The sequence below is a fragment of the Chrysemys picta genome, chromosome 11, assembly GCF_011386835.1.
Source record: "Chrysemys picta bellii isolate R12L10 chromosome 11, ASM1138683v2, whole genome shotgun sequence".
Taxonomy (NCBI): domain Eukaryota; kingdom Metazoa; phylum Chordata; order Testudines; family Emydidae; genus Chrysemys; species Chrysemys picta.
Genome location: NC_088801.1, coordinates 42344992 through 42368651, shown reverse-complemented (window position 1 = coordinate 42368651; position 23660 = coordinate 42344992). Strand labels below are relative to the sequence as shown.

The 23660-nt window shown below is 44.0% G+C and overlaps 1 long non-coding RNA gene across 1 annotated transcript in view; it reads left to right on the top strand.

The window, feature by feature from the left end:
• LOC135974262 (uncharacterized) overlaps positions 1 to 23660 on the top strand; it is a 45673-nt gene that overhangs the window by 2684 nt on the left and 19329 nt on the right. Inside the window, exons 2-4 of the long non-coding RNA XR_010591479.1 lie at positions 16807 to 16854; positions 18421 to 18640; positions 22678 to 22791. This is a non-coding gene — a long non-coding RNA (uncharacterized LOC135974262). The remainder of the gene's footprint in view (positions 1 to 16806; positions 16855 to 18420; positions 18641 to 22677; positions 22792 to 23660) is intronic.

Genomic DNA, 23660 nt, shown 5'->3' with positions numbered 1-23660 from the left:
AAGACAGTTATTTACTGTCTAACTAAATAGACACCTCTAGTTAAAGTTGTAAACTCTATTATGCTGTTGTTCTGGCTTTGTTTTTCATAATTTAAAAAATATGAACAAATCAATTATATTAGCCATATGGCTTGATCATATCAACCATTTTATAAGCTAATTGTAGTTTAAATGCTGGCAACTTATTAGTGAAGGTGTTTAGGAAAGCTCTCTCCACTCCTGTCTTGTTTAAAAGATGATTGAAATGACAATGAATACTCAAAGTGAAGTCATTACATCATTTATTTTCATATTTCACTTTCTGGGTACCCAAAGAGTCCATAACAGCCTTAGCAAATCTCTAGTTTGATTTACACTAGTGGAATGCAGGCTATGAGACCATCAGACTTTCATTTCAGTCTACCCCAGTTTGTAATAATTTGCTTAAAAGAAGCCAGTTTTCAGTAATTAGCAGGTAAGTAGTACATTTCGTTATTTTAGAGGTGTGTATTAGTAACAATGTACAAGTGGTTCTGCTCTGGCATTTACATACTGCAACTATAAAACTTCACCCTTCAGTGATCCTAATACTTTGTCCATTAAATGTACTTACTCATTTAAATGGGAGTGTATTTAACTGCTAAACAGATGGTCTATACTGTGCACAATTATAAAGCAAGAGTTTGTGTATACTACCATATTTTAGGCTCCAGATTTCCTGCTTCCCTATGCACTTTTCAAAGCAGTTTATTTTTCCATACAAAATATTAATACAGGTGGAAAAGCCAGCCTGGAATTCAGATAGCATCTTTTTTGCTATCAGAGCTCTTGTGAACACTATTGCAGGAAAGCTCCTTTATTCTCTGACAGTGGCAGCTTTCAAGGATTTTAATTAGTGCTGTACTTTTGATTTTTAAAGCACTTTAACAGCGTATTTGAAATAGTCTGTGGGATGGTGGAATTATAAATACCTGATAGACATTTGGGATCCCTGGTTACTTTATTGACTACATATTGAAAAAAGTCTCTTGGCCCCAAATTAGCACTACTGAAGCGGTACCCAGGCCAGTGAATAGATCTGCTTTCTTTAGAGCTGCAATATATTTACATATATATTACATCCTTCCCCACCACACACCTATGCACCTGCCCATCCACACACATAAAGTAACTAAATAGAAAAAATGAAGGTTGCAAAGTTAACCACTCAAAATGTAGGAAATTGTAGAATTAAGGTTGTTTGTGCAGCCCCTTGTGTGTATGCATTATGAAACAGTCCTTAATTACATTATCACATGCTATTTTTTCCACAGGACCCTGCCTCATTCAGTGCACAGAATGGATGGCACTCATAGCTCAAGGAGCAGCTATTCAATACTTTCTTCTAGCCTAATAGTTCCATGTGTGGCCCTATTATTTATACACACTATTCAAACCCAACTCCGAATACAGAATTATTAATTTCCTCATAGGCTTGTTTATGGTGCTCATAAGTATGGTATCTGAATGTTTCACAAACATAAATGAATTTATGTTCACAATATCCCTTTCAGATGAGGGGATACTATTATCCCAGTTTTACAGCTGGAGAACTGAGGCACAAAGAGATTAAGGTGTATCCTGTTCACTGAATGAGGGAGAGGTGGAAAAAAATGATATGTGATCATGTAATTAATGACTGTATGATAATACAAATGCTCAACGGGACTGAATTAATGTTGCACAGGTAACCTTAATTCTGGCATTTTCTAACTTTTGAGTACTTGACTTTTCAACCTTAACATTCTTTTAACATAGGAAATTAAACACAAAAAACTAAGTTCTTTAAAAGAATAAACTGAAAAAATTCCATCATGTGGATTCATACCCACCCCTAAATTGGTCATCAGCAGAACTGAAACCTTTAGATTCACCACAGAGACCTCTGCCACTTGAGCTAACAAAGTAACTGACAGCGGGGACAGGCTGTCATCCTCCCTGTGGACCAGCAACTAGCAGGGAATGACGCATGCATATTTTTTCATTGGGTTTCAGATATTTGATTACACCAGGCTTAGAAGTCCTGGGTTCAATTCCAGGATCTAGAGGGGAATATGTTCTAAAGGACAAAATCCCTTCTGTCCCTGTTCTCCCAATTCTGCTTGTGTCTCTTCAAGCCTGTCCTTTTGCCAGTCCTGTCTCTTCCTAAGCCCTAGATCCTCATCCCAGTCCCAGTAACCACCCCGTGGGGCTCCTCATTCTGGTTCAAGTTCCCTTGACTAGCTAGTCCTAGTCATGCTCTCCAGGTTCCTTGTTCAAGTCCCAGCTCCACTCCATATAATGCTCCTCATCAGAGTCTCCTTCCAGGCCCTTTGCCCAGTCGATCCTAGTCTCTCACTCATCCCCCTTAGGCTCCTTGTCAAGCCAGTACCAGTCTCTCTCCTTCCACTCCCCCATTGTGTCCCCAACCTCAAGCCATTAAAAAAATTCATGTGTAGGTCCTTCAATTGTTCCACAGTGGGAAAGCATAGTTACTATGGGTCTGATCTGAAATACAGTGTAGTCAATGGGCTTTGGATCAGGCCTTATGTCAGTAGCATTTGCCATTTGACTCAAGACTATTTCAATTTCTTTTGTTTCGCTTGAGTGGTGTACCCTCAGTGTATCGTTTTATTATTTATTTGCATGATGGTAGCTCCTAGAGGTCCTAACCAAGTCAGGGCCCCTCTTTGCAAGGCACTGTACAAGCATATAGTAAAAAACAGTCCCTGCCCCAATGAACTCACAGCTTTTGTTCAAGACAAGATGTAACAGGTGGATGAAGCCAACAATTGGGGGAAAGGAATGGAACGGGGGAACAGTAATACATGCTTTTTTCCCCCCCCATATACTAGATGGATACAGAATTTGTAGATATAGTGTGTTTCTGTTCTGTTAATGCAGTCAGATAAGCAGATCAGTGGCCATAGTCTCAGCTTGCCATCTGTCAAGCTATTATCATGGGGGACTGTGCTACTGGCATGCTGGTAGAACTGAGTCTTAAGGTTGGATTTGAGACAGGATATCATAGTGGCTTTAAAGGTCTGACACTGATAACTGGCAAAGGAGGCACTTTTTCATGCTATAAGGGCAGCCCAGCCTATGCCAGATGCTGTTCTGCTTGTTTTGGCAGACCTTTATGTGGATCTGTCTATGGACTGGGTTTCTATATCAACACTCTGCCAAATATGATGTATGATCATATGATGCTTGTGTCTATCAATGGGCTTCTACTTCCGTTTACTTGGGGAGGGGCAAAGGTGGGGGGTTGTTTTTATCTTCCTTGAGTGTCACCTTGCTGCCCAATCCAGAATGAGTTTTCTAGTCATTTTTTTTCTTGGACTTGATGTAGCCCCTCATAGTTATTGTGATTATCATTATGTGAGAGATAAACAGTGTTCAGCTGGAAGTTTAAAGCCCCAACAGCATATTCGTCATATGTATGAGCAGGAAATACAATCAGATTACTGACTGACATTTGTACAGCACCCTTCATGCACAGATCCTCCACAGCATTTTGTACACAGATTAACACACAAATCACTTCAGTTTTGGTGTTTTCCAAATTCCAAATTTTGCTTGTCTTAAATTCTCCCTGCAGCTGCCTGCAGGTGGAAGGCAGCAGCCATCTGATCGTGCCCAGTGACATTACAAAATTATTGAACTGGGATTTGGAAAGAACCAGCTCTGACACCCCAGCTTCTGGGAGTGAAGAGAAGTGCCATTGATCAAATTGTATTACTTTAATGGTTGTCATGAGATTCACAAGAAATGTTAAATGGACTGTTTGCCATTTACAAAAAAATGAATGAAACACAAAATTCAAAAATGTCACCAGTTTTTCACATATTGTACATGAATGTAGAAACACCCGAGAGATGTGGATATTATTGTTCAACCGATTTTGCTGAGGTAAAAATGAAAGTGAAGAGGGCAGGTAGAATGGGGTCTTACCTAGAGCAAGCTGACCTGTTTTAGATCTAAACTAAACTAAACTGTAACTATCATCATCACACAGAGTTTTCTAATAGGGCCCATCATCCTAGTAGCTCTGCACAGGACAGACTACAAAGAGTGTGTGGGTGTCACGTGAATAAGACAAGGAGCAGGGACAGAAAAAGAAACAGAGGTTAAAAGGGGGCCAAAGGGATTTTGTTTGGTTAGAAGTAGTCTTCTGATCTCCTGAGGGCATGTCTACACTTACCAGGGATTGACGATGCACTGGGTGTCGATTTAGCGGGTCTAGCGAAGATCTGCTAAATCGGCCACAGATTGCTCTCCCGTTGACTCCGGTACTCCACCGGAACAAGAAGCATAAGATAAGTCAATGGGAGAGCGTCTCCTATCGACCCAGTGCATTGTAGACACAGCAGTAAATCGACCTAAGCAACGTCGAATCCAGCTATGTTATTCACATAGCTGGAGTTGCGTAACTTAGGTCAACTTACCACTGTAGTGTAAACAAGGTGTTTTCTTTTCTCTCTTGCCCCTGCTGCTCTGAATGGTCTGCTCTTCAGGGCAGGGTCCTTGCTTTAGCTGCACTATGGGAAGACGGGAAAAATGATAGAAAGGGTCTCTGAATCATGTCTGACCCACATACAAAGCCCCCCCTAGAGAAAACAATGAGATTTCAACAAGCTCAAAGTAAATAGAAGTTCTTTTCACCTTTTCCAGACATGCACTGAATCATTCCTAGTGCCTTATAAAGCATTATTTGGTTGACAGTGTCTATTAAAATATCTGTTTATGAAATGCAACGTTGCCCCACAAAATTTACCATTTTGTGCTATGAAAAATGGCCCTTTTTTTCTGTGAAAAAATAAAATAAATAAAATGCAGCCTTAGCAGTGGGATCTTTAATGTCAACAAATGGGCAGGATGTCAGTTTTATGCCACATCTGAAAGACAGATATATATTTTCCACCATTTCTCATATCCTATTTATGATTGTTGCAATCACAAATAATGTAGCTGAGATCTAGTATATACTTGGCCTGTATGTATGGCAACATCTTGCTGCGGTGGTTAAAGCATTTTGTCACAGCTATTTATCTATCTTGGGTTTTCACCTAATGTTTAACTCCCTCCATTCTTCAGGGGCAGAAGAGCATAACTTTGTGTATAGTATCTTTTTATAAGTGTACTGATGCTATGGGAAGGCCCTATAGAAAATATATGCTTTACATTTTGGTCTGAAAGTTGGGGTCACTATACAGCCTGGACTTTCTAAGTGATAGTATTCCCTATGGGTTTCCATCTGCTACCCGTCTGGTCCCTGCCTGTGGAGTCTTGGCAAATAATAAACAGCTCTTTATTGAAGAAACGAGGTTATAGAACACCAGAGCTCTGCTGATCAGACAGAGTCATGGTGGTATAACCTGTCCAGCGGATAATTCCAACAAGATACCAAAAGCACACAACTTATATTTACTATCTGACAATCAACCAGTCAACAAAGGTCCATGCACCAATCATATGAACAAACATTATTATCATTGGTTAGCAGGTGCCTTTCATACGATTCATGACTACAGGTCGTCTTCTGAGTTCCATGTAATTGCAGCCTTGCTGCGCTATCCTGCATTACCATTAAATTCACAATGTGCGGTTAGAGTAACAGCTGCCTTACTCAGTTTACTTTGGTGGTGTGCCAAGGGTTTTGGTGCACTGCCCACTCCTTAGATAAGGAATTTCTTCTGTGCATGCATGGACCTGTTAAGGTAGCCCAGCGAACAGTTTGACTGACAGCTCTGGGTTGCGTTTACTTTACTGGCTACATCCTGCAGCTGAATTCTTGCCAGCACAACCTTCACGGAACACCATCAGGTGCGGGGGTCATTCTAATTTCTTAGAAATTTGAGTTTCAAAGCCAGGGTCTCACCTTCAAGAATGCTGTGTTCTCATTGCTTGGTAGTTTGAACCAGAAAGTTACTTGTCTTGGGAGATGAAGGGGGGTAAGGTGGTTTCTGAGATAACCTAATCGCAATCTGTGAAATGCCTGCAGTTTAGGATCTGGATTTTGAACCCTATTCTGAAGTCAATGGAGAAACCAGTATTTATAGATTTTGATATATTATCCAAAAATTAATGTGTATCTTACCCTCTCTATGAGACATCACCAATGGAGAATAGCCTGAGTTCAACAGGGTCTTAGATCAACACATATGACATGCTTCTCAATAAAGAGCTGGATGTCAAAAGTTGAGCTTTTGCCTGTGAAATGGCTCATTTGATAAAACCAGGATATGATATGTTTTTAATTATATTGAGAAGCATACCACGTTATAAAGTTCTGCAGTTGCTTTTCACATTTTGTATAAGCAATTTCCATTTAGTTGCATTCTTTCCTACATGATGTTTTGAAATAGTTAACTAGCAACTATTGAACTGTAGCTTTTGTTACATTGTATTCATCTTACTTATTAAAGAATATTACCCATATATATTACTTTAATTTCTGCTGAGAAAATAGCTACCTCTATGGACAAATGTATTTAACTGGTTTATGAAACAAAAATCTCATACAGGTTATCATTAATCTATATAAAGTCCTTGAATGTTGGATTTCACATATGGATTGCTATCTTTGTATAGAGCTTAGACTTGACTTCCCACTTTGGCCAGAGCATGGCTTTTTTGGAGATTAATTTTTTGGGAATAAGCATATCTGTCCTAGTAAGCTTTTTCAGAGGATGCATATCTGTCCTAATAGGCCTTTTGGAGTATGGAATTCATATCTAAACTAATGGGCCTTTTGCTATGCTTTTGATCTTATGCTGCTGCAACCAGCTAAAATGCGTAAGTTGTTTCACTTTTACCCTGTGTATGGGTAGATCTGAGATGAGATTTGAACCCTTATTAAATTTCAAAGATTAAAGCATTTTAGCCCTTAAGGAAGTGCCACTGAAGTGATGGTTAGGCTGATTAATGAACAGGGCTTAGAGTAGTATAATAAAATTAACAATGAGTAAACAAGAAAAGAGGAAATATTGTAAAAGCAACTGTTAACCACAAAACTTCAAGGTATTGTAATATGCATGGAGTTCTCAAGAAGCCATGCTAACTGATATCCCTTAGACTGCATTCCTAGAGTCAAATGCATCATCATGAGAAAGTCATTTTAGATAGGAAGTCACCAAGTGTTTACATAATACAAATAAAACAGGATTAGCATAAGTTTGTCTGTATCCATGAACAGTTTTGGCTAGACCATAATGCCTGTAAGAAAACAAGTGTTTCTGTCTTATTGACACCAAAAATAATACAGTGGATAGTAAATATTGTGTTTTAACTTTTCTGCCTCTGAATTATTTTTTAGAATGGCTAGCAAATTTGAAATATGTGTGTGTGAACAGAGAGATTTGTGGTAGTTTGGTGAGTGGTAGAAGCTGGGAGTCAGATGGGGTATGTTAGAACATTGATGTGGTTTAGGGGGAATGCTGAATTTGGGAAGTATATAAGGAGCATGAGGAAGCCCAGGTTGCTGTAGATGGGATGAGGGTAGTGGATATTTGAGGATAAAACACACTAAGTGGGAATTAAGTATCAGAGGGGTAGCCGTGTTAGTCTGGATCTGTAAAAGCAGCAAAGAGTCCTGTGGCCCCTTATAGATTAACAGATGTATTGCAGCATGAGCTTTTGTGGGTGAATACTCACTCCGTCGGATGCATGCATCCATCACATGCATCCGACAAAGTGGGTATTCACCCACGAAAGCTCATGCTCCAATACATCTGTTAGTCTATAAGGTGCCACAGGACTCTTTGCTGCTTTAAGTGGGAATTGTGTGTGGAGAAATAAAGCATAGAGAGGATGGCTGATTGTGTCATGGCAGAGAAGGAGGCAGGTTGGGGGGTGGGGGAATGTATAAATTGAATCCCCAATGTGGAAGATCCAGGAGAGCTCACCTGAGTAAACAAAGGGCTGCAGCAGGATAGGTAAGCACTTAGAAAAATTTTGTTTTCATAGTTGTTGGCAGACACACGAGTAAGGGTTTGCATGACTGGAGCTAAGAGCTGCTTTCACTGCTCTGCTGAGAGCTCCTGATAGGCAGACAGGAGATGAAGCTTCTAGAGACAACTTCTGAAAGCTGGCTAGATTAATTTCTCTCGCTCCTTGGAAATCTTTTCTCAGTTTATTAAATGAAGTATTTTCTTTAGGAAATCCAGGTGGGTGTATTACGAGATCTTCACTACAGCATGCTGCCCATTCCATTGTATGAGCCTGCATCTCCTTTGAAAAAAAAAGATGTTCTGCCAGTCAAGTTATCCAATTCATCATTCAAAATAAGTTAGAAATCTTCTCAAAATCAACACAGTTGAACCAATATTTGGACAATTCATGGAAAAATCAATATTTTCCAGTGGAATGTACCATTTTCAAGTGTTGTGGGATCTTATCACACATTTTTCACTGTAGTGGGTATTTTTCAGCTGAGTGTTGATAGTTGCCATCTTGCTGAAAAGTGAAATCATGTGTGACACTGGCAGGCCTATACAAGAGAATGTAAAACAGTCCTCAGCCACCTTTAATACAGACTTAATAGTCACAAGAAAATACATGATTTAAACCAAATTTAATATAAATGTGATATTGTATTTGGTTTAAATAATAAGTCTTTTCTTCGGACATTTAAACCAAAATTAAAGCAGGTTGGAAAGTTATCTACAGTTTCTTCCACTGGGTTCTCACACTGCTGTTGTATATTTATAACGGCTCCCCTGCCTGTCTCTTTTGTGTATTATAAACTTCTCTCATTTACTATTTGGGTGATACTGAGTACCTCAGGTGAGAGGTTCTTGGAATTACCCACATAGTAAATGAAAGAACTTTATAATACCCTGAGGAGTCTTGGGAGGGGAGCCATTATAATTATATAAAGCACCGGTGTGTTTCTTGATGATGCTGTAAAATATGGTTAGCTTTGCAAAGACTGTATGCTTTGGGCCCCCAACTGGCATATAGTGGAAGCCATATTCTGGTTCCGTAAACCAGAATGTGCCAGGGAGGAATGTTTATCCAGAGATTTTAAAAATATATGTATACTAGAATATTGTATAAAATTGCAACAGAGCAGTGTATACACTACAGTGCATGAGATGATATGGCTTTTAGCAAAATAAAGTGTTGAGATGTTCTATCAATAAGGCAATCTGGTTAGTGGTACATTCATAGTTGCTTTGTGATGTCATAAGTGACATTACTTTTCAGCAAGATGGCTGCTGTCACTGCTGATGCTCTTTGCAGCAGTCAATCAGACATTAACTGTAATTAAAAATGTAAAAATAATACATGTTCATTGGTGAAAAGAGTTTTGTGAACTGAAGGGGCAAATGTTGCACTCATTGAATGTCCAGATCTCATTCAGACTGCAGGCTTTTGGATGTAGCAAAATGGTTTAGTTTATATAACCTGTAGCAGTCCTGACTCATAACTTCCTTGCCTTTATGAGATGATGGCTCAGTATTAGTATTATTTTAATTAATATATTTTTAGATGTTTCTTGGTGTACCTAGCTATATAAGAACCTTCTTAGTAATGAAATTCTTTTGTATTACTCTTGATATTTTAAGCAAACCGCCATATACAGGCATTTTGCCCACAATTTGACAGTGTCATTGGTGATCTACCTAAACTTTTATTGGCTTGTCATTCACCAGAGAGTGCCTTCTTAAGCTATCACTGTACAAACCACTGTATCAAACCATTTTTCATAAAGATGTGCTGATACCGCTTAGTCATTATTTGACATTGTAACAGGACACTTCTACAGACTTGCACTGGCATCAATATGCCATTGTCCTGACAATAGATAACTTTGTATTCATAGACTTTTGTCATTACAAATGTAAAATTGGGTCCGAATAATCTTCTTTTTCTGACCAAGAAAATTTCAGCAGAGTTTGCATTTAGCAAACAATTCTTTGCCATGTTTCAGCTTTGCACAGAAGGTAGATACATGGGGAAACGCTGGAGTTTCAATGGTTAGAACATTTTCACTTTGCTGCACTTGTACAGCAGTTCTCAACCTTTACCATATCAGGAAGCCCTGGGGATAGGGTGACCAGATAGCAAGGGTGAAAAATCGGGACAGGGGGGTAATAGGCACCTATATAAGACAAAGCCACAAATATCGGGCTGGCCCTATAAAATCAGGACATTTGGTCACCCTACCTGGGGACCCTCTACCATTTAGCACTGGCAGGGTTGTTGACAGGGGCGGCGAGTTATATACACTCGTGGTGCCTGGACTCCAGCAATATTCAGGGCCTGGGGGCCCTGCTCCACCGATGTTTGGGGCCAGGCCTCTCCCCCTGCCCCATCTGCCGCCCCCACGCGCCTCCCCCGAGTGTCCCCCAGCTCACACTTGCTGCCCCCTGAGGCCCCAGAGCCTGCAGCTCAGGCTGACTCTGCTCTGCCGGCTCCCAGCATCAACTGCTGCTGCAGGGTCCTAGTGCCCCACATCCACTAATGGCAGGGCAGGCTGCCCTTACCCTGCCCTTCCACCCTAGCCTGAGCCTCTCCAATGCCTCAAACCCCTCAACCCCAGCCCTCATCCCCTCACCCCTCTGCCCCAGCCCTGAGCCCTCTCCTGCATCATGAACCCCTCATCCTCAGCCCCACAGCCCTCACCCAACCCTCTGCCCTAGCCCTGAGCCCCCTCCCACACCCCAAACCCCTCATCCTCAGCCCCACAGCCCTCACCCCTGCACCCCCTCCTGCCCCCAAACTCCCTCCCAAAGCCTGCACCTCTCACCCCTTCTGCACCCCCACCCCTTGCCCCAGCCCAGGGCCTACACCCAAACTCCATCCCCAAGCCTGCACCCCTCACCCCCTCCTGCACCCCCACCCCTGCCCCAGCCCCGAGCCTGCACCCAGCACCCAAACTCCATCCCAGGGCCTGCACCTCAGACCTCCTCCCCCCACACAAACTCCCTCCCAGAGCTTTAGGCAGGTGGGGGGGGAGGAGTTTGGGGAGGGGACGGGTTCTAGGCACCACGAAAATTTCTACAAACCTGCCACCCAAGTCTTGTTGAGACCTCTTCATGTCAGTTCATGACCCCGAGATTGGGACCTTCACCAGCACTGATGATGAAAGTCTACAGGGCCCAATCATGTGGACTTCTGAGGATCTCAGCTTTCATTGACCTCACTGCTTTCCTCAGTGGGAGTGGAAGGTGCTCATCACTTTGCAATAGACAATCACCAGCTCACAAGGTTGGGCCTAGAGGATGGTGGAATGATTGAGCAGAACAAAACCCCCCCCCACAATTGCAGTCAGCAAGATCTTCTGCTTGCTGCCCCAGGTGTTCAGAGTACCAAAGGTCGTCAGATTCATCATGGGGGCAGGAGAAGATCCTCGTGGGCAGGAGCACCGCCAGCCCTCACAGGGCCCTGCAGCAACCCACAATCAACCCCAAGGTGATCAGGGAATCATGGAAGCAGCAGGTCTGCCGATAGGTTGCAGCATCCTGCTTCCTGGTCCCCTTACCCTCCCTCAAAATGATCCTCATGGCCCAGAGGGTGAGGTGGAAGTCCTGCCAGGGCTGGGAGAGGGAAATACAAACGCTGCCTCCCGGGGGCTGTCAGGAGAGAAGGGAAACAAGACAATCCCGGGGGTGGCAGTGACATGGGAAGCAGGGGGAGAGGGGAAGGGGTGGGGGTGGGAGTAGTGGCAGGGGAGACAGGATCAGGACAAGGGGCAGGATCGGGACCAGGAATGGGAGCAGGACCGGGAGCAGGGGCCCCAGCAGCTAGGCCACCGATATGGCACCACCTGACCGGGCATGGGGGTAAAGGGGGCAGGTGTGGGAAGGAGGCCCTCTACAATGCCAGTGTGGCACTCACAACCATGGCAGCAGGCAGGGGATTGCTTAGGTCCAGGCCCCCAGATTGTAAAGGGGGCAGCTGCACCGCCTCAGAGAGGGACACACCGAAAGGCTTGGGGCCTAGCTGCTTGGCACCGGCCATCGGTGTAATGGGCCGGGCAGCTTCTAACGGAGTGCCTTCTATGGCCAGGCAGGTGGGTGAGGCTAGGGGTGCCCCAAAAGTGAGAGTGCAGATGGCAGCCTGGGGAAAGGGGGAGAGAGGAAGAGAGGGTGGTGCGACAAAGCCATTACCCAGACTGTCGTCTCCCGGAGAGACAGGGGTCAGACCCAGGGCCTCGATCTCCTAGAAAATGGAGTGCAGGTCTCCACCCACCACCACAGGTCCTCCCAGTCAGCAACTGGGGCAATTTCTAGCTTGGTGCTGCTGGAGGGCATGAATGACAGAAGGGCAGAGGGAGGGGGCTCCCTCCAAGGCCTCCTCAGGAAAGGTCTCTGGGAGAGGGTGACACCTTCCCCCATCTGCTGCCAAATGTCTCCTTGGTTGGTTCCACCCACTGGCCTTTGCGGGGGTGGAGGGCAGCGGAGGGCTCGGCAGCAGCAGTCCGCTCATGGTGTTACAGGGGCCTCCTCCCCCTCCACACCAAGGTGGAGGTGCTGAGTTCACACTTTCCACTTGTTGTGGTTCCCCTGAAAAAGCACTCAGCCCTCCAAGGTGGTAGTGAAGGTGGAGGGCTAGCCTATGTAGGTGGGTCCAGGGGGCGAGAGCGATGGCATCAGGGAGGCAGGGGTGGAATGACAGGGGGAAGGGAGACTTCCCCGTGGGGTGGACCCTCTTCCAAGTCTGGAGATGGCCCAGTTGTCTCCTCCTCTGTGGGGTTCGCCTGACTGCACACAGTGGTGGTGGGGCCCACCCACTTGTCTGGGCATGACAGGGACGCTAGCCCCAAGGTCTGAGCAGAAGTGGTATCAGGCAGAAGAAGACAGGGGGTGTCAGTGGGGATCAGGTGGCCAGAGATGCCAGTGATGACAGGGTTGGCACCCTCCCAGGTCTCAGGGGTCTCTGGCCTTATTGGAAATCCTGGGAGGGACCACTGGACCCGGAAACCAACTGAATAGGGGAACAACTAAGGAATAACAGGGTCAGGAGTGAGGATCACAGGTTCAAAACTAGGGATTCAGAGCAGGACACCGAGCAGAGAACCCCGGACAGTGCCCACTGCTCCTCAAAGCTGTCTAGGGAACCAGCAGACGCTGCCCAGAGGAACTCTGCCCGGATGCGTGAGATCAGGGAGGAGCGGAAATAGGACCCACAGTCGCGGAGTATCCCCTTGTCTAGCATCTTCCTCCTGGTGTTTAAGATGGCCACTTTGGCCAGGGCCAGGAGGAGATTGACGAGGAGGTCTTGTGACTTCGTGGGGCCATGGACAGGGTGTGCGAATATAAACAGGTGTGGGGAAAAGTGCAGCCAGAACCTCAACAGGAGGTTCTGGAGGGGCCGGAATAGAGGCTGAAACATGGTGCATTTGAGATAAGCATGTGCCAGGTTCTCCCTCATGCCGCAAAAAGGGGCAGGTATCGGGGATGGGGACGCCAGATACATGCCCATGCTCATGGCTCCATGGAGGAGCTGCCAACCAATATCCCTGGTGGGCTGTGGGACCAGGATGGAATAGAGGCTGCTCACCGGGGTTCCTCACCCTACACAGGTGGTAGATAGTCCCGCCATTTGGTATCAGGGTGGAACACGAGGGTGAGGAAGTGAAATGTGTGGAGCATGAACATGTAAAGTTGTTTCCTTGGTGCTTTTCAGAAGCAAGACATGCAGCCGGCTCGGATTGTGCAACAGCCGGGGCTGGGAGGGCTCACAGGACAGGGGCCCGATGAAAAGGTCCGAAAGGCCTGGGGAGAGGAGTGGGCGGGAAGCATCCTCCCATATTACCCGCTCAAGGAAAACCCAAGAGGTGGGTGACAAGGCTGCCCCCACCTCATGGAGCACGTGCAGGGGGGTCAGAATGGTGGAGAGCCCCAAGCGCCGACCAGTGCCCGCTGTCGTAGTCCAGGAGGTCTCAGATTCTGTTGGTTTCTGCCAGGACCAGCCTCCGGCACACCGAGGGGGACTCTGCCACCTGCACACCTGTGTAGCAGGGGTTCCGCAAGGAGGTCCGCCCTCTTGGTGGCCACAATGGACCTGGTTGCCAAGAACAGTTTCCAGGTCTGGAGGAGGTCATGGTAGAAGACCGGAAGCTCGGAGAGGTCTCGCGGAAGACCCCTCGGGTGGAGAAAAAAGAGCTGCTGGTCATATCAGAGCCCTCGAAGGTGGCAGAGGAAGGCGTGCGCCAACGTGCTCCACGTCAGACTACCTGCACCATAAAGGAGTCTATGCAGGGCCTGGAGGCAGAAGACATGGACCTGGCTGCGAAGGCAGACCAGGCCCTGTCCTCCCTCCTCCAGGGAAAGACTCAGGACCCCTGCAGAGACCCAGTGCAGTCCTGGCCAGAAGAACTCCAGAACTATCCTCTGGAGCCAGGTCAGGAGCCCCGGGGCCGGGCTCAAGGTGTTGAGCCGGTGCCAGAGCATGGACAGGACTAGTTGGTTCAGTACCAGTGCCCTAGTGCCCAGGAGGAGTCCTGTCTATCTCCGCAGCCTCTCACCCACCCTGGCCTCCACATCCTGCCAGTTCTGCAGCAGAGAAGGATGCGTGATGGAAAGGTAAACACCAAGATAGAGCAGTGGACCCATGCTCCACCAAATGGCTTGAAGCACGGCTGAGAGGGAGCTTGTCTGCCACCCTGCCCCAACCATCAGGCCAGAGCTCTTGACCCAGTTGACCCGGGTGGAGGAGGCCGCCAAGTAGATCACCTGGCAGGCCTCCACCTGCACCAGGTCGCCCGGGTCCTGGACCACGAGGAGCACGTCATTGGTGTACGCTGATGGGACCAGCTGCATCTCTGGCTCACAGAGCACCAACCCCATCAACCTCCGACGGAGGAGACCGAGGAAGGGCTTGATTGCCAAAGTATACAGCTGGTCTGACAGCAGACACCCCTGATGCATCCCCCGCCTGAAGCTGACCGCCTCTGTCAGGGTCCAGTTGAGCCTGACCAAACACTCCACAGAGGTGTACAGCACCTGGAGAAAACCCACAAATTGGGGCCTGAAGCCAAATGCCCACAGAGTGCCAGGAGATACCAATGGTCCTTCCTGTTGAATGCCTTCTCCTGTTCCAGAGAGCAAACAACAGACTATCCCTATACCTGAGCTCCAGGAGGTCCTAGACCAAATACAAGTTATCAAAGATAGGGCAGCCCGGGATGGTGTAGGTCTGGTTGGGATGGACCATGTCTCAAGGGTCTCTGGTGTCCCTCCATGCCAGGCTGGGGGGTTCTGGTAAAACACCTTGAGCAACAGAAGCTGGTCCAGTACTCTGCTCACTACAACTCCAATTAGTTGCCCCGCTGCACACATGACTGTGGGAAGTGCTTTCAACTGATAGATTGGGGTGGGCTGGAGAGAGTTAAAAGGCTAATTAATTAATTACCTAGATGGTACAAAAGACACAGGAAGGAAGCATGAAGTAGAGGAACAAAGTGAGTGAGTGTGGATAGTAGAGTAAGAGCCAGAACCATGAGGGACCATGTGATGGGTGTATTCCCCACACTGGCTCCTGAGATGGTAAATTAGGCCAGGTGAGCCTAATTGACCAATTAAGCAGCCAGTAGGGGAGAGATATAGGCTACAAGAAGGCCACTAATTAGAGTCAGGCACAGCTGGGCAGGAATAGGAAGGACCTGTAAAAAGCCCAGGAGCTGTAAGCAGCAAGGAGGGCTGCAGTTATTCTCTGAAAGGAGGGAGTTGAGAGGCTGATGTACTCAGAGAGGATGGGATCTAGTGATGGCGGTAGAAGCCCAGGGAAACAGCAGCAAGGGCTAAGACAGTACAGGCCTGGGCTGCACATTATAGGGTCCCTGGGCTGGAACACAGTGTAGAGTGTGGGGTGGGTTCCACTATGGTTAGTGGTACAGGGTATTGGAGATATCAGTTGATCAGGAAGGACTGTGATTTCCCTGGAAGGGAAGGAACTTAGTGACCTGGCTGGAAGGCCAAGCCAGAAACTGCAAGCTGCCACTCTGAGAAGGGGAGAGAAAGAAGGTGCAGACAGAAGAAGATGGGTAGAGAAACCATGGAGGAGGATGAAGCACCTGGCAGAGCTGATTGTCAGGATAGCTAGGAGGAGGTGGTGAGGGAACCCTCTCACAGACCTCTCCTTCCTTGCCTCAGGCGCTGAGGGCTTTGTATTACTGTTGGAATCAGGCTATGTAGTCTATAAGAGTAATGGAAAAGGACACCTATGCCCCATTCTGAGGACTTGAGTGGTGCTTGTGCAAGCCTTCTAGACTCCCATTGACTTCACTGGGCTTTGGATGAGGCCCTCGAGAGACAAGTGTAAAGTGCATCACTATTCACTTCTGCTAATACAGCACTGGTTGTGCTCTCAGAGGGTGCTGTGCATTTCATTCACTCGCTCAAGAGAGCGTTCCCTATTCAAGGAAGTGGTGGGAGGTGGAGAACAAAATGTGAGAGTTAAATAAAATTAGCCATACACACACACTCAACAATAGACTTGATTGTCCTGAATAAAGCCCTTGTTTTCTAGGCACTTAAGGAAAACAATTCATGTTTTAGAAAAAAATCAAATTCTTAATACCTATTGGAAACATGTCTTGAGAAACTTTGAACAATATTTTCTTTTTCTCCAGGGATGATTCAGGTGAATAATATATTGTCTCCTAATTTTTTTATTACTAGGAATCTTTGTCTGAAAATAGGATTTTTGGGGCTATATCCACAGTGGGATTTAGGCAGCTGTAGCAGGGTGGACTTGCTCCTACCTACTTTATATCTTCACGCAGGGCTTGGAAATGGTCTGGTAAAACACCTCATGCACTTTATTTACAGTATTCTTGTTCCACTACCTTTACAGACTATAGAGCCTCATCCCAACAGAAGCATGGAGCCCTCCTGAAGAGGGGTAAGCTTCACCTCAAGAGTAAAGCATTCTGACTCTACAGCACCTGCTTTTCACATGTTAGGGAACAAAGACCACATTTGTGGTCACATAATGGAGAAAGATATGGTATAAATGGGATGTGTCCAATTAGAGGGGCTCCACCGAAATAATTTTCCAGTACAATTGGCAAAAAGGTGTGTGGCTTTTTGTCTCCTTGGGGGGAAAAAAAACACAGGCATTTTATTGAAGGAAGCAGGCACTGGTCTTTTATCCTTTACAGTCTGGTATTTACAAGTGAAGCTGTTGGCTGTCTAATTGCAACTTACAAAAACAACATACAATCTCATTTAATCTCTCTGAGTAGTTGCCATATTTAGTTTCCTAAGGGATGGTCTACATTTACCTGAACTGAATTCTAACTCAGGGTAGAAAAAAAAAGTGATCTGCCTTCAAAAATATTCCAAACACAGTGTAAACAAACTACTGTTCTCTTGTGTGAATATTTAGTCCATGGTAAATGTGTATAAAAGGTGAACCAAGTCAGGGCCAGTGTCAGTGACATTTGAAATCAGCAATTATTTTATATCTAGAATGGCCTCGCTGTTACTTTAAGCTTTAGGGACAAATTCTAACCTCCCTTCCATCCTTCACAGTCCCACTGAAATGGTGGCATGTAAGTGAAAGGGCTGTGAGTTGGGACAGAGATTTTGGTCCTTTGTTTTTAACCACATAGAGGTAAAATGTTCAATGTGACACATTGCACTGTCAAGGCAGCAAAATTTACAGTGCAATTTGCATTGCAAGTTATTGCTGCCCTAAGCAGCAGTAACTCTCCCCCTGTAGCTTTAACAGACCTGGGAGATGGTAGGGCAGCGAACCAATAACAAAGCAGTACCAGGCATTATAATGATAGTGCTGCCTGGTAACATGTATGATTGTGGATGGGCTGAGAGTCACAGGACAGGATTATTGTATTAGTAGTATTCCATGCTTTTGCAAGGTGGCTATTTTTGGATGCATATCCTTAATCTTCAAAACCACTGGTACTTGGCTACTTCTCAATACTCTGCTATTTCTAAGCCCACCATCTTTAATTTAGATATTTTAAAGAGTTTTTTAATCTTGCACCTCCTAATGACAGCAAGATGCTGCTTAGCCAAATTCAGGGAAAGGGAGATTTCCCCATGCCAGATGATGGGTTACATGAATTCAAGATTCACTTGCTATTTTGGAAAAGCTCATGGATGATTAAAAATAGGCTCTAGTAAGTATACATGTTTTGGCTCCCCTGTTTACAATATAAACAAGGCAACCCTACAAAAACAACGGGCACCAGACAAAGATAGCTGTTCCTTTTAATTATATTTCAGGTACATTCTTCTACTGAAAGAGCATGGTGTGGCCTCTATGTATTTGGCAACTGCAGCTACAGAATCCACCCATTATCCATTCCTCCCACAGAACTGTGCTCAAGAATCTATAGTCTTGATGTTTAAAATATCATGTTTCTAGTCCTCAGGGCTGTAAAGACGACTTTGAAAACAAGAAGAGAATACCAGTTACAAACAATGCATTGTTGTTTTCCAGAATCTGCAGACAGACTGGACAACAGCTCTAAGAGGAGTGAAACAGAATGAGAGGATCCATCTCAGTGCGGTGTTGGCTATCTAATGACCATTTAAATATCGACACTATTGACTATTTCACTGCTGCTCATTTTAACCGTTTTATTCCACAACCCCAATCTGCCTCTGAAGATGCCAAAAGCAGCCCAAACTTCCAGCTGCCCCCAAAGACAATTTCCATGGTGCAGTTGTGTAATTAATCTTTTGCATATTGAAAACTAAAATATGGGGTCTGTGTAAAATAAACCACGTTGTATATAAACATGACTAACATTGTAGCTACTGTACAGAGTATACTATTTATTCAGTTAATTAAAACTCTACGTTTTTAATTTAAATGAAGCTGCTACAGAGTCCAGGGATGGTGCCACTTTTTTTTCCCTTGTGGGACAGCTCTATATCTCACTGGAATGATGTGAGGATCTCATTCTCTAAATTCCCCCGAGCCATCCTAAGGTGCACATGTGAGGAAACAGATACATTAAACCAAGGGCCCAGTTCTCAAATTTGTTACATAAGTTTTTACAATGGAAATAAATAGTTCTACTGGTGTCATGACACTGGTGCATCAGAATGGAGAATCAAGCCCTGAATATTTCTAGCTTTACCAGAGTTAAGTTATTACTTAGTACTGATAACACTTTGAAGCAGTTCATTTTATCAATTTTGGGAAATGTTTCCTTCAAAGCATATATAAATTTACACCAGATGATCTTCTCTTAGCTCAGCTTGTAGAGCCAATGGTTTCCTCACCGGTGGGTGTGGAAAGCAGATGTGCATTTTTAAAAGTATTTTGCCAAGTAGGATTCATGAAGTTCTTGGTTTGCTCCTGTCTGTCTTTCTGTACAACTTTATTTCACGCTTCTTAAGTGACTTCATTGCCAATTGAGATCTCCTGGATCATACTAGGGCTGTGTTTTTTTGCTTTCTGGATGTTTCCTCATTTTCCTGTAATCCTCACTGGATAATTATTTACTCATTGTTAGCCACTTAACACTCACCAATGCACGTTTGTTGCAGGCTATGGAAGCTCATTCACTGACTGAGATCGGGTGATGTAGGGCTATGTATGCTTCAGTACATAGATACAATGGGATGGGAGATTATGCTAGAATTCTCTCTCCATTTCCTGTGGGTTTGTTTGATCATTAACATCACTTTAATTCAATTTTTATATGATTCTCCTTTTATTTACTCTTTACGTAAGTCAGCATTACAACAAAGCGCCCTGTATTGTTGTTTTTTACACTGTAGCATCCTTTCAGAGTTATGTCAGCATTCCCTTTCATAATACTCTTACATCAGCCCAGCTTCATGTGCTGTTGAGCTTCTCATTTTCAGTCAACATTAACCCCTGTAGGTCTTTTCAGCAGAAGTTTTTGGCCCAATAGCTGTGTTTAACTCACTTTCTGTTGTAAAAAATGAAATTGGAACATTGAACAATTCCCTTTCAGGGTTTCTTTTAACAATGCAAAGTGCTACTGAAGGCTTGGTTGGTATTTGGGGGGTGAGGGAGGAAGGACAATTTAAATCTCACTTCCTGTCTCTTTTCACGCTCCCCATTATCTCTGTCTCCCCCTATTTCATTTCCCCCATTTAACATAAAGGGTGCAGTGAACCTTAGTTTTGAAGTTATGACATCCCACGTATGTGTTTTTTAGATGTTGGTTCACAAGTGTGAAGTCATCAAGGAGGCTCATGCCATGTATCAGCTTCTGGCTTTGGGCCCCATGCCAAAAGCAATCAGTGGATGAAATTGGGGATTCAAATGACTACAGCTATAATCATCTAATTAACCTAAAATGTATGTTGGTTTCAAATACAATACATAGTATGCACCTATGTAGTCAGCAACATAGATCTTTACTATTTGATAATGCTTGGGAGGAAAATACTATTTCCCCCTTCCATTCCCTTGCTGTTCTAGTGTTTAAGGCAATGTTCTATACTGCAGGGCAGTAGAAAAGCGCAGTGAGGGGAATCTTCACACAATATTTCCCTTGTTTTTTTTCTCTACAGAATATTTGGTTGAATAAAAGCATGAACAATTGCATTTGGAAATTATTCTGTATCACTTTTCCAGGAAGTACAGAAGATCCACTGCAACTTTATGCATTAGCCATTCACTCTGTTGACCATAATATGAGTTCCACTTTATTGGCAAAGGATTCTTAATGACACACATGATTTTAACATACACATTTCCTTTTGATTAATCCCCATAACACATTGGTACACCCATACAGAACTGACAGTTGTCTTTATGAATAACATGTAAAATAACACTTTGAGTCTCACAAGGAATTTACAAGAAGAACATGGCAAAACAATGTCCTTTTTGCAAACAGGGGCCATATTGTAAACTTTATTGCTTTACCAGAAATACATTATTAAATAGGTCTATGAAGCCTGGCTTTGATCCTGTTCCCCTCTTCCCTGGAATTGTTAGATTCTGTTCCTGTATCCATTGTACAGGACAGTTTAGTAAGTACTATTTATTTCAACCCACAAAATTTAAAATTAGGGTTCTTGTGATTTGATCATACTATAAGCCCTTTCCAATGTAAATCCAAGAAATTTGATAGTTTAAAGCTAAAATAAAATTAACGTAAGCTGTTAATAAAGCTTAAACTGTTGATATTAAACCCTGAAAAGGACTTTATATCAAAATGTGTAAAAAGAGATCAAGGGTAGAACATAGCTCTTGGGAGGACAACAACAGATGGGAGATATCTCAAAGAACGTGAAAAGATTGGAGAAGGCAGAATGGGATCAGGTTCTAGAACAGCAAAGATTTATGGAACAATCTATTCAGAGCTAGTTCCAACCCTCTCTAGAGGCACCAGGATGAAATTGGCCTGCTGCAACTCCATTGCACAGGGCATGAATATCATCCTGGAGACATTCCTGGAAGGAACCTGTTGGTGGTTCACTCTTCCCAGCACAAAGGCAGTGTTGGAAAAGAGGGAAGGCAGTTCATAGTTGTAGAAATGGGTGAAGAATTAATAATGTGTATCTTATTCCAGTAATATTACTACTTTTTCTGTTTATGAAATGTCTACCAACAGATTATATATTTTTTCATTTTCTGTTTACATTCAAGTATTTTTGGCTAATAATAGCTAAGCACAATTTTGACTTTTGCTTGTTTGCGTCCATTTAATTGTCAGATTCTACATTCCAAATCCCTGACTCTATTTGAACACTTAAATAAAAGTGACCTGACTTTCAGAGGTGCTCAGCATCTGAAGCTTCATATCAGTGGTCATGATAATAAAAATAAGGCCATGTATATGCTTAAACTTAGTTCCCATGCTTTAATTTTTTTTTTTTTTGGCCATAAGCCACATAGTATGTTTCTGTTCCCTGACTGAGTGTACCTGTTAGAATCATGCTTCTTGTACTATTACTGACATTTATGAATTTTTTGAAATTCATAATCTCAAGTATTTGCACCTGGAACCTGAGTCTGAAATGTAGAGTAGGTCTCCACTTGGAGCGGGGGGTGGGGTGGGGTGTAATTCTCAGCATAGGGAGACATACCAGCACTAGCTGTGGTTGAGCTAATGCTCTAAAAACCAAGCATAGTCCGAGTGCTGGGAGGGGCTAGCTGCCCACGTAGGTACTGAGCATCTCAGATGGTGTGTATTGTTGTATTAACGTAGATGGAATAAATGGGCCAAAGATATTAACCCAGTCACTGTCTAACATTAAACAGTGTTAAACAAGGTCTGGGATAAGCACTGGAATAAACTGCCTGGGAAGGTGGTGGAATCTCCATCATTGGAAATTTTTAAGAGCAGGTTAGACAAACACCTGTTGGGGATGAGAGTCCTGCCATGAGTGCGGGAGACTGGACTAGATGGCATCTCAAGATCTTTTCCAGTCCTATGATTGGGCATATGGAGACTTTAGCATGCTTAGTACCATGGCGAACATGCCCATAAAAATCTTTTAAACTTCTTATTACAGAAAAAAAAGAAAAAACAGTGAAAGCATCTGAAACATAAGTATTAAGTAAGGCATTTTAAAAACATTTTTGTTTCCCTTTCTTTTTACCTGGAAATTTTTTTTAGAAGAATCTCCCCTGGCTTATTTGATAGTCTTTTCAATGGTATCAAACGTAATAAGTATTCTTTTGGGTAAAAGAGAAGTATTTAGTTGAGATGAGCTGAAGCTGCTGCTGCTGCTGCTAACATCTGATCCTGTTTCATCCCAGGTAGTGTATGGGATTCAGCTGGAGCTGGTAGAGGTGACGATGTCTTCAGGATCCCTCTCTCTGGCCTGGTCTGGTCAGAATCAGGATGACAAAGGCTTGGGATCCCAGAAGATGGTGAGAGAGCAGCCATGATGGTGAAGCTCAATTCTCTGTCTTTTCTTCTGTTCTTTCTGTATTTTCTCCCCCCCCCCCCCAAGTCTCTTTCTTTAAGGACCCAAAAGGGGAGTGATGGGTATAATAGGCCATACCCTCATTACTTTGTCCACCAATTGGGCCTAATATCCTACACACCTATTTTGGTTCATTAATTTGGGGACCTACATCATCTGTTTGTTAACAAGTATAATCTCAACCATCCTTGCATTTATCAATAGGCCATTTTTGTTTGGACTAATCCAGCCCCTCTGTCTTGCACCTGTTTATAACATTCTTTATTGAAAATAAATTGACCTATTTTTCATGGTAATTTCCTAAGAAGGCAAAAGTTAGACTAATTGCCACAACAGTACTGGGGGTGGGTAGCCCCTCCCGTTAGTTAACATGGTAGTGTTACCATGGCTACACTGTATTTTTAGTGCACTAGCTAGATCAGAGCTAGCCTTGATATGTCTCCTTGAACTGGGAATTATATCTCCAGCTGGAAGTGTAGCCATAGCCTTAGGCTTTCTGCAGATATTCTGCAATATTTACTTAAAAATTCCCATTTTTATACTAGGATAGTCAAGAATGCAAACAGAAGAGGGCCTGTGAATGCCATCAAAGAGAATTCATTTAAACATTAGAATACCGGCCGAATTCCCACGACATACACACCAGATACTTGCCCACCTGTAATATCTTGCTTCTCCCTTTGGAGACAGCAGGGCTTGTGTGTGTGTGTGTGTGTGTGTGCGCGCGTGCGCGCGTGCAGGGGATTGAGCCTTGAGCTGGGAGAGACAGCCGGATCATATGTGTGGAAACTGGACAACTCCTGAAGCACCATA